Source organism: Panthera uncia (genome assembly GCF_023721935.1).
Source record: "Panthera uncia isolate 11264 chromosome A1 unlocalized genomic scaffold, Puncia_PCG_1.0 HiC_scaffold_17, whole genome shotgun sequence".
Taxonomy (NCBI): Eukaryota; Metazoa; Chordata; class Mammalia; order Carnivora; family Felidae; genus Panthera; species Panthera uncia.
In genome coordinates this window covers 116,227,773-116,236,734 of record NW_026057577.1, presented here as the reverse complement: position 1 = coordinate 116,236,734, position 8,962 = coordinate 116,227,773, and positions in this window count along the sequence as shown.

Genomic DNA, 8,962 nt, shown 5'->3' with positions numbered 1-8,962 from the left:
TTCAAAATTTAATTCAAAATTTTTCACCATATAAATCCAATTTACTTTTGCAGATTCATCAACCCACTTAACTCCCAACTTCCCACATCTATCCTCTATTATAATAACTGGTGCCACAATTTTTAGCATTCATTGATTTTGCTTTCTTATTCCCATCTTTATGCCTTTGCCTCTGCTCTCCCTAACCTGAAAAGCCCTCTCCATTAATTATTCACTAGTTGAGAATATTATTTGTCCATTGAATTTTTACCTTTCTCTTCAATAAATACTCACTCTATGGTTATATGGAAAGATACCAAATCAGGAGAACTTTCCCAGTCTTGAGACTAGAACCCACTTAGTGGAATGACTACAAGCAACATATAAGCAAGAGAATATTTTTCTCTTTTTTCAAAAGATAATTATTATGGAAGGAATAAATTCAACTAAATCAATCATCTATGATTCATTAAGATTGAACTCCCACTTAGTGTTTTAATAACATATGGTGACCTTTTCCTTGATAAACATTGATGATCAAGTTCTGGTTTCTGCAACGTTTCATATTCTTCCAAAGAGATATTTTAAAGGTACAGGAAGTTTTAAATTAGTAAAGTCCTGATTTTCTTTTTTTCACAGATTTAGTATTTTCTAATCTTTAGTAACTATTACATGAGGCATAAATCAGGACCTTGGATACCCATTTCAAATTTTTTTAAAAAGTCATGCGTTTTTCTAAGGTGGCTCAGTTTGTTGAGCATCCAACTCTTGATTTTGGCTCAAGTCATGATCCAGGGTTGTGGGATCAAGCCCCACATTTTGCTTGGTACTAAGTGTGGGGCCTGCTTAATATTCTCTCTCTCTCCCTCCCTCTCTCTCTCTCTCTCTCTCTCTCTCTCTCCCCCTGTACCTCTCCCTCACTCACACTCTCTTTTTCCAAAAAAAAAAAAAAGTGTTTTTTTTTTTTAATAAGACACTTAGATAATTTCCAGGTCATAACTGTGGAGATTGACCTCCACCTTCATTTGGACTCATGAACCAAGGTGATCTCTCAGTGATATCCAAACATCTACAGCAGAATAAGAAGTAAATAAAATTCTGGGGAAGTCTAATTCACTAACAATCTATGATGACTCTATTTGAAAACTTCTGCATTTTAGTTCCTAACCATTTTTAGATGTGGGGATTGTTCTAGTCCAGTTAAAGTAGATTTATATGGCCATGGCCCTTATAAATCCAACTTGATAGTGTAAGTTTGTTGCTGATTTGGCACATTTATTTATTGAAGAACTTCTTGAAATAATTCTGTTAAGCTCCCAAGCATACTAAAATGAAGCATGAAAATACTGAAACATTCTTATTCTTATTCTATATAGGAAGACACTGTACCATCCATCATGCTGCCCCCCGGAAAACTGACTTTTGGTGTCCTCTTTATGTGTGCCTGCTTTTTCAGGTAGTGCTTTCCCAAATCAACGATTGCACTGAAGGGGTGTAGTAAATATCTGTAATTGGTGGAATTTTTCTACCACTGCTCATATCAGACCACAACACAGAAAGCTGGCCTTGACAGCAAGATACCAAACACATCAAGTCATTTAGGAAATGCAATTTAATGCTCTTTAGCTGATGAAAAAAATAATCACTTCTTTCCTGGCTTCTTTTCCTTTTCATATTTTTCTCTCTCTCCACCTTGCTTCAAGCATGCACAACACAAACTGCATTTCCACAGCCAAGTTGGAAGATGTGTTTGTTCAGAAACAAAGCATGCTTTTTCTCTCCTTGGAGAAAATAATCATACATTGTTAAAAATATATATATTTGGTAGGAATGGTTAATGTGAAAAATTACAGGAAAACAGTAAAAACTGTAAGTAACTTTACCAGATTATTTTTCTTTGCTGGGTTTCAGGCCAGGACCTCCCATTAAGATGGCTGTTACTTTTTTTTTTTTCTTTCTCTCTTCTTTCTTTCATTCTTTCAACTAGAGTTTGGCTTCTCATTGGAAGGAGATTTATACTAAGAAGAAATTATATTGCAAAATCTGGTCCATCTAAACCATAGCAAGAAAATGATGGCAAAATGCTTTGTCCTGAGATTATGCTCTGTAGTGAATAACGTTGATTTCAATTATTTCTCTAAACCTATGTTTCACTAAACATATATTAATATGTCTTGTCATAAGTTTTGCACAAGTTTATATATTTAATATACAGATAGCATTTCCTGTCATGGAGATTTGAGGTTACAGAAGAAGGCTTCTATATTGTCACTTGACCTTTCTATTATTTTGAAACAAATATTAAGTGAATAATCAAGCAAAGAGAAACTTGGGGAAGTAACACCAACAACTAGTATATGGCTTGTTCCAAAGTAAACTCTACCTCTACAAATCTAAAAGCCATTACTAAGGTGACCTTAATAACGTTTAGTTTACTACTATTGACTTTTAGCTGGTCTCCGTGCTTCATTTCTTACGTCCTCCATTCTCTACACGGCAAGGTGATTTTTTAATAATGAAAATCAGATCGTATCATGCTTCTGCTCAACACCACCCAATGGCTCCTGGTGTCAGAACCAACTCATTTTCCCCAATACCTATTTACCATTCTTCTTTGAGAATTTAACCCCCAATATATTCACAAATGTCTAGAATGAAAACTACACTTTCTACTTTCTCTCAGAGCTAGGTGTGGCCTTAAGATACACTTTTCAGTAAATAAGTTTATAAATAGAAGCATTTGCTTTGCTCCTTTGTACTTTCTGATCATTGAAATGCAGAGTTGATGGCTGGGGCTCATTCAGCCATCTGGGTCTGAGGCTAAAGCCAGATTCTGAGAAGGACTGACCCCTAAGGATAGAAGGAGCTATGCCCCTGACAATTTTTTGAAGCTGAACTGGGATGCCTATATCTTAATGTCTTTATATGAAAGAGAAGTAATCATCTGTCTTTCTTAAGCTATTCTAAATATAAATTTTTCATCACTTGCAGCTGTACCTAATTCTAACGTTTCATATGACTGAGATTAAAATTAAAATCCTTTCTGTGGCCTCCATATTGCTTGGCTAATTTTATCCCTCATTTCCTACCCTTCATCCTCATTCAGCTATACTGGACTTCCTGCTGATCCTTTGACACATCAAGCACATTATTATCTTTCGGTCGGCGTACTTTCTGTCCCTCAGCCTGTCATGCTCTCCCCAGATATATATGTAACTTTAGTCTGGTCTCTGCTTAGACCTCCTCCGGAAAAGCCTCCCAACTACTGTCCTTAAACAAAAGCACAAGTTAGTCTTTCTTTGCTTTATTTTTTTATAGCATTTATTAATCCCAGTTAATATATATTTTATTTGCCTTTTCATTTATCTGTCTTCTCCATTAGAAGGTAAGTTCCATGAGGTAAGCACCTCACTCTGTTTGCCACTCCATCTCCCAGACCCTGAACCCTTACAGGCACAGTTGTATAATATATACATGAATGCATGAGTGACAGATTATACATCTAGGCATCCATCTGCTATTCTTATATTGTCATGAAGTACATATCCTATATATTATACCCAGAGAGTTAGGCTCATAAGCTGATATGACACTGGGCACTTTTTGTTTGATGGTGAGTTTGTTAAAGTTTTCCTGAAGAGCCTTCAAAATCTTACGTGGTGAATTACTATGTTGTTGGTTTCATTTGACACACAAGAAATAAGAAGAAGTTTGGTGAGATTAGGCCATAAGATTAGTTGTAATTTTTTTTTATTTGATAGGAAGAAACCAAAAAGGAAATGCAATGAATTTGGGGTGTGCCCCGTTGTTAACTGAACTGGTTTTGACACAAGTATTATCTACTATTATACAATTCAAAATTCAGCAAATATACCGTTCTCACACTATTATGGGATTGTTTTATGGACAAGAGTAGAATTTTCCCTCAGTGGATATTTCTATCATCAATCACACTGGAAAGATGTCAATCTTGAGGAAGAAAATGAGCCTCCAGAGGTACACCAGAGGCTGAGAAGTGCAAAAGCTTTCATTTTCTCTAAGCGTTTTTCAGACATGTGTCCAGGACTCTGAGAAGGTGAGATGGTGGGAATTCTCCCACTGGTGGAGGCAGCCTGGATTCACACAGGAAAGGAGTCTGGTAACCATTCTGCAGTACAGGGCTGCAACCCTGTAAGAATTATAAATTATTTTCAGGACGCCTGGGTGTCTCTGTCGGTTGAGCGTCCGACTCTTGGTTTCGGCTCACATCATGACCTCATGGTTCAGGAGTTCAAGCCCTGCATTGGGCTCTGTGCTGACAGTGTGGAGCCTGCTTGGGATTTTCTCTCCCTCCTTCTCTCTCTGCCCCTCCCCTGCTCATGCTCTCTCTCTCTCTCAAAATAAATAAACTTTAAAAATTACTGAAAAGAAAGAATTATATTTTCTATGCTATATTTCCTTATAGTGTAGTGAAGCTTATAGTAACATCTTGGTAAATGTTCTCTATGTAGTGAGGAATTTATTTATTACTGCACTAAAGCCATCATCCCATTTTAACAAAGGCCACCTAGATAAAAATCTCCTTTATGTGCTCTTTTCTATTTATATCCCAGAAATTATTTAGCAGAGAAGAAACCATTTTTCATATTTTATCAAAAATTGGCTCTTAGTTTTTCACCCACCACTAGTCTATAAATTCTTTAGGAACTGCTCCTTTCACCCATGAATTCCCAGTGGCAAGCACACTACTGAGCAAAGTAAGCCCTCAATAATGGCTTGTGGTAGGCATAAACAAGTCTTTCTAACAGCATTTACAGCCATTCCTATGACTTGAATGAAATAACATACATAAAATTTCTGTCATAACAAATTTAATTGAATCTTATGTGGTGCTATGGGCCTTTGACAAGTGAAGGCTAAAAAAAAATGAGCAAGAAGAATTTCAGTATGCCTGTATTGCAAACTAGGAGATGAAAGGAAGTGACAAGAATGTTCTGTACAACTTCCATCGAAGTTCTTTCCCACGTTTTTGCAATTCCTATTCCATCTTTCAAGACACATAAAACTAAGATTGAGGGTAAAGAACCTGGAAAGAGACTTGGGGATAATTCGGGCCCTTTCCTCTCAGCCCAACTGTGACCTAATTCTGAGAAAATAAACTAGCTTCAAATTATGACCTCTCTAAATACCTTCACTTCTTTCCCCAAAATGCAACTTCTTGGATTTCTGAGGCTAAGGCAAAGGAAAGTGCTGGCTAATAACCTAACTTTGTTCCTCACTAGATATGGGTAGGCAACGGTTTTGCCAGATAACACTTAGTAAACTCCACTGCATTCTATTATGTGTGGTATGAAGGGGAAATTGATAGAAGATGAACATGTAAGTTCCTATTTATGATCTCAATGGCTCAAAGCTCCTGAAAGTAAAACATTTTGCCATGGCTCCCAGGATTTTGCAAAAATTCAACTGTCCTAGTTCATTCCTTTGGCCACATTCTTTCTCAAGTCAGCCCAACACAAGACCTTTCAGCTCCTGTCTTCTAATAGCTCTCTTTTGGGCTGAGAAGCTTCCAGTCTAAGCTCAATCCTATGGACACTGATTGCTTTTGTGAGACATATTATCACACAAGTAATCAGAGCCCATTTAGTCTGCGTGCACAATGGTAGGGACACAGATACAAAGGAATTAGTACTTTTGGCAAATCCCTATGATTAAAACAGAAAAGTAAGAATGACAGACAAATTTCACATGGTGGAAAGTCAGACCAAGAGCCCAAAATGAGATGATGTCTCCTGCTATTTCACAAGAGAACATTACCATTTCTTTCTACAACTGACTTTAATGGACGAGTTTTTGGGTCATGAACTCAAAGTGTACTTTCATGATGAATTGTTAAGCTCTAAATGATATGATAGAAAATAGCAAGACACTACTTAATAGTTGTGAGATCAGAAGACTAATTTTCATGGCTAAGGATTCATTTTCTTAATTGTGGGTTTCCCCTATATAAATAGATTTACATCATTTCTATCATCTCTTCATGTACTTTTATAACATTTAAAAACAAAACAAAACAAAACAAAACCTGGGAATACAAACTGGTGCAGCCACTCTGGAAAACAGTATAGAAGTTCCTCAAAAAATTAAACATAGAACTACCCTATGACCCAGCAATTGCACCACAGGTATTTATCTGAGGGATACAGGTGTGCTGTTTCGAAGGGACACATGCACCCCAGTGTTTATAGCAGCACTATCAACAATAGGCAAAGTATAGAAATAGCCCAAATGTCCATTGATGGATGAATGGATAAGATGTGGTATATATTTACAATGGAGTATTACTCAGCAACCAAAAAGAATGAAATCTTGCCATTTGCAACCATGTGGATGGAACTAGAAGGTATTATGCTAAGCGAAATTAGTCAGTCAAAGACAAATATCATATGACTTCACTCATATGAGGACTTTAAGATACAAAATAGAAAGGAAAAAACAGAAGGGAAGGGAAGCAAAAATAATATAAAAACAGGGAGGGTAACAAAAACATAAGAGACTCTTAAATATTGAGAACAAACAGTAGGTTACTGGAGGGGTTGTGGGAGGGGGTATGAGCTAAATGGGTAAGGGGCATTAAGGAATCTACTCCTGAAATCATTGTTGCACTATATACTAACTTGGATGTATATTAAAAAAATAAATAAAAATAAAAAGCACCCTTGGCTTCTGTTTAGATGAAATATACTTATTTGTTATAATGCATTACGCGGACTTATTTTATATTTAACTAAAGGTTTTCTTTGCCCCAACTCAAGAAACTTCAGGGCTTTACTAGGAGCAAAATTAAACTGTAATTTGATTATGAGTTTCAGAATTTCAGGAGAAGTTTTGAAAACATAGAATGTTTCCAAAAGCATAGAATTTTAATGCTTCCTGAGCTACCTAATCTAGAAGAGTAAATAGGCTGGCTCAAGGTGTCATGAGAGGCAGATGTCTGCCTCCCTTGTAAACACATACTGCCAAATGCGATCTCTATGCACAAACTGTCCCCTGACACTGCAAATCACTGGGAACCCTGACTGATCACCCTTATCTCCTGCTCCCCATGGTAGCAACAATAATGGCTCCACACCCCTATTTAAAGAAACAAATATGAGTTAATATAGTTATGATAGGGAGATGTGAATATGAATATTTACTATTATTTTGCATGTGCAGATATATTTTATAAACGTAAAAGGTTTCGATTCAACCTCCTTGATTACGGATTTATTTCCAAAATAATGCAACTTTGTTGTTGTTGTTGTTAGCATAAAGCTAAATTGCTCACATATGGTTAGGTACAATGAGAGATTTAATATAATTTCCATTTCTTACATAGATACAATAGCTCAGAATAAAGGTTCTTATGCTCAGATGATCTTTCTCAAGTTTGTACATAAATATTGTCAACCAATCAATGATGGGAAGAAACTTATAAACTTGCATTGACATTTAAACAAGAATAAGAAATGGATTTCTTTTTTCCTGGCCAGGACCATCAGATAAGAAATTACAATCTTAGCTCATCGGTTTGTAACCATCCCTACTCTTTACTTTTTCACCAGCTTTGAGCTGACCTTTTAGGTTGATTTTCTACCTGAACCTATAATTAAAAAGTAAACATTTCTACCATATTCTTTTCAGAATCTAATCATTTAATGCCTAGCCTACTCAACCATTTCAAACATTTTCTTAAACATTTTAGTTTGAAAAAATTATAGATTCATAGGAAATTGCAAAGATAGTTCAGAGAAGTCCCATTTACCCTTAATCCTATTTCCCCCAAAGGTAATACCTTAGGTAATGTAGTACAATATCAAAAGAAAAAAAATGGCATTGGTATAACGTGTATGTAAAGTTCAATGCCTTTTTCACACACGTAGATTCACACAACCACCAAGATACAAAACTAACGGATCATCACAAAGGTCTCCCGAATGCTATCTCTTTGTAATTATATCTGTGCCCTCTTCCAGCATGGCTAACCCTTAAGAAACATGAATTCATTCTCCATCTCTATAATCTTGTTATTTTGAGAATGTCATATAAATGGAATCATACTTTTTGAGATGGCATAAAGTCCTTGAAATCCAACTGGTTTACATGTATTAATAGTTTGTTCCTTTTTATTGCTGAGTAATATTCCGTGGTTTGAATGTAGTACAATTTGTTTAAATAGTCATTTTGGTTGCTCGCAATTTGAGGCTATTATAATTAAACCTGCTATGTACAGTCATGTACAGTATTTTGTGTCAACATACGTTTTCATTTCTCGGACATAAGTGCCTACGAATGTGATTGCTCAGATAAGGAGCGTTTACTATCGTTAAGAATCTGCTACACCAAAATGTCTATACATCTCCACAAGCAATGTAGGTGAGATCTTATTTCTGTGCACCCTTGCCAGCATTTGGTATTGTCAAAATTCTTTATTTCCACTATTCTCATATGTATATAGCATTAGCTCTTCATTTGCATTTCCTTAATGACTAGTGATGTCGAACATGTTTGTATGTGCTTATTTGCCCTCTATATATCCTCTTTGCTGAAATATCTTTGTGGTTTTTGCTCATTTTCTGATTGGATTGTTTCTTTTTGTTTCTACTACTGAGTTTTATGAGTTCTTTATATATTCCAAATATGAATCCTTTGTCAGGATACATTTGTCTTTTTAAGAAAAATTTTTTTTTAACATTTATTTATTTTTGACACAGAGAGAGACAGAGCATGAGCAGGGGAGGGTCAGAGAGGGAGACACAGAATCCAAAACAGGCTCCAGGCTCTGAGCTGTCAGCCCAGAGCCCGATGTGGGGCTCGAACTCATGGACCGTGAGATCATGACCTGAGCCGAAGTCGGATGCCCAACCGACTGAGCCACCCAGGTGCCCCTGGGTACATTTGTCTTTTTATCCTAAGGGGATATTTTGCAGAGTAAAACTTTTAAATTTTGATAAAGTATAAT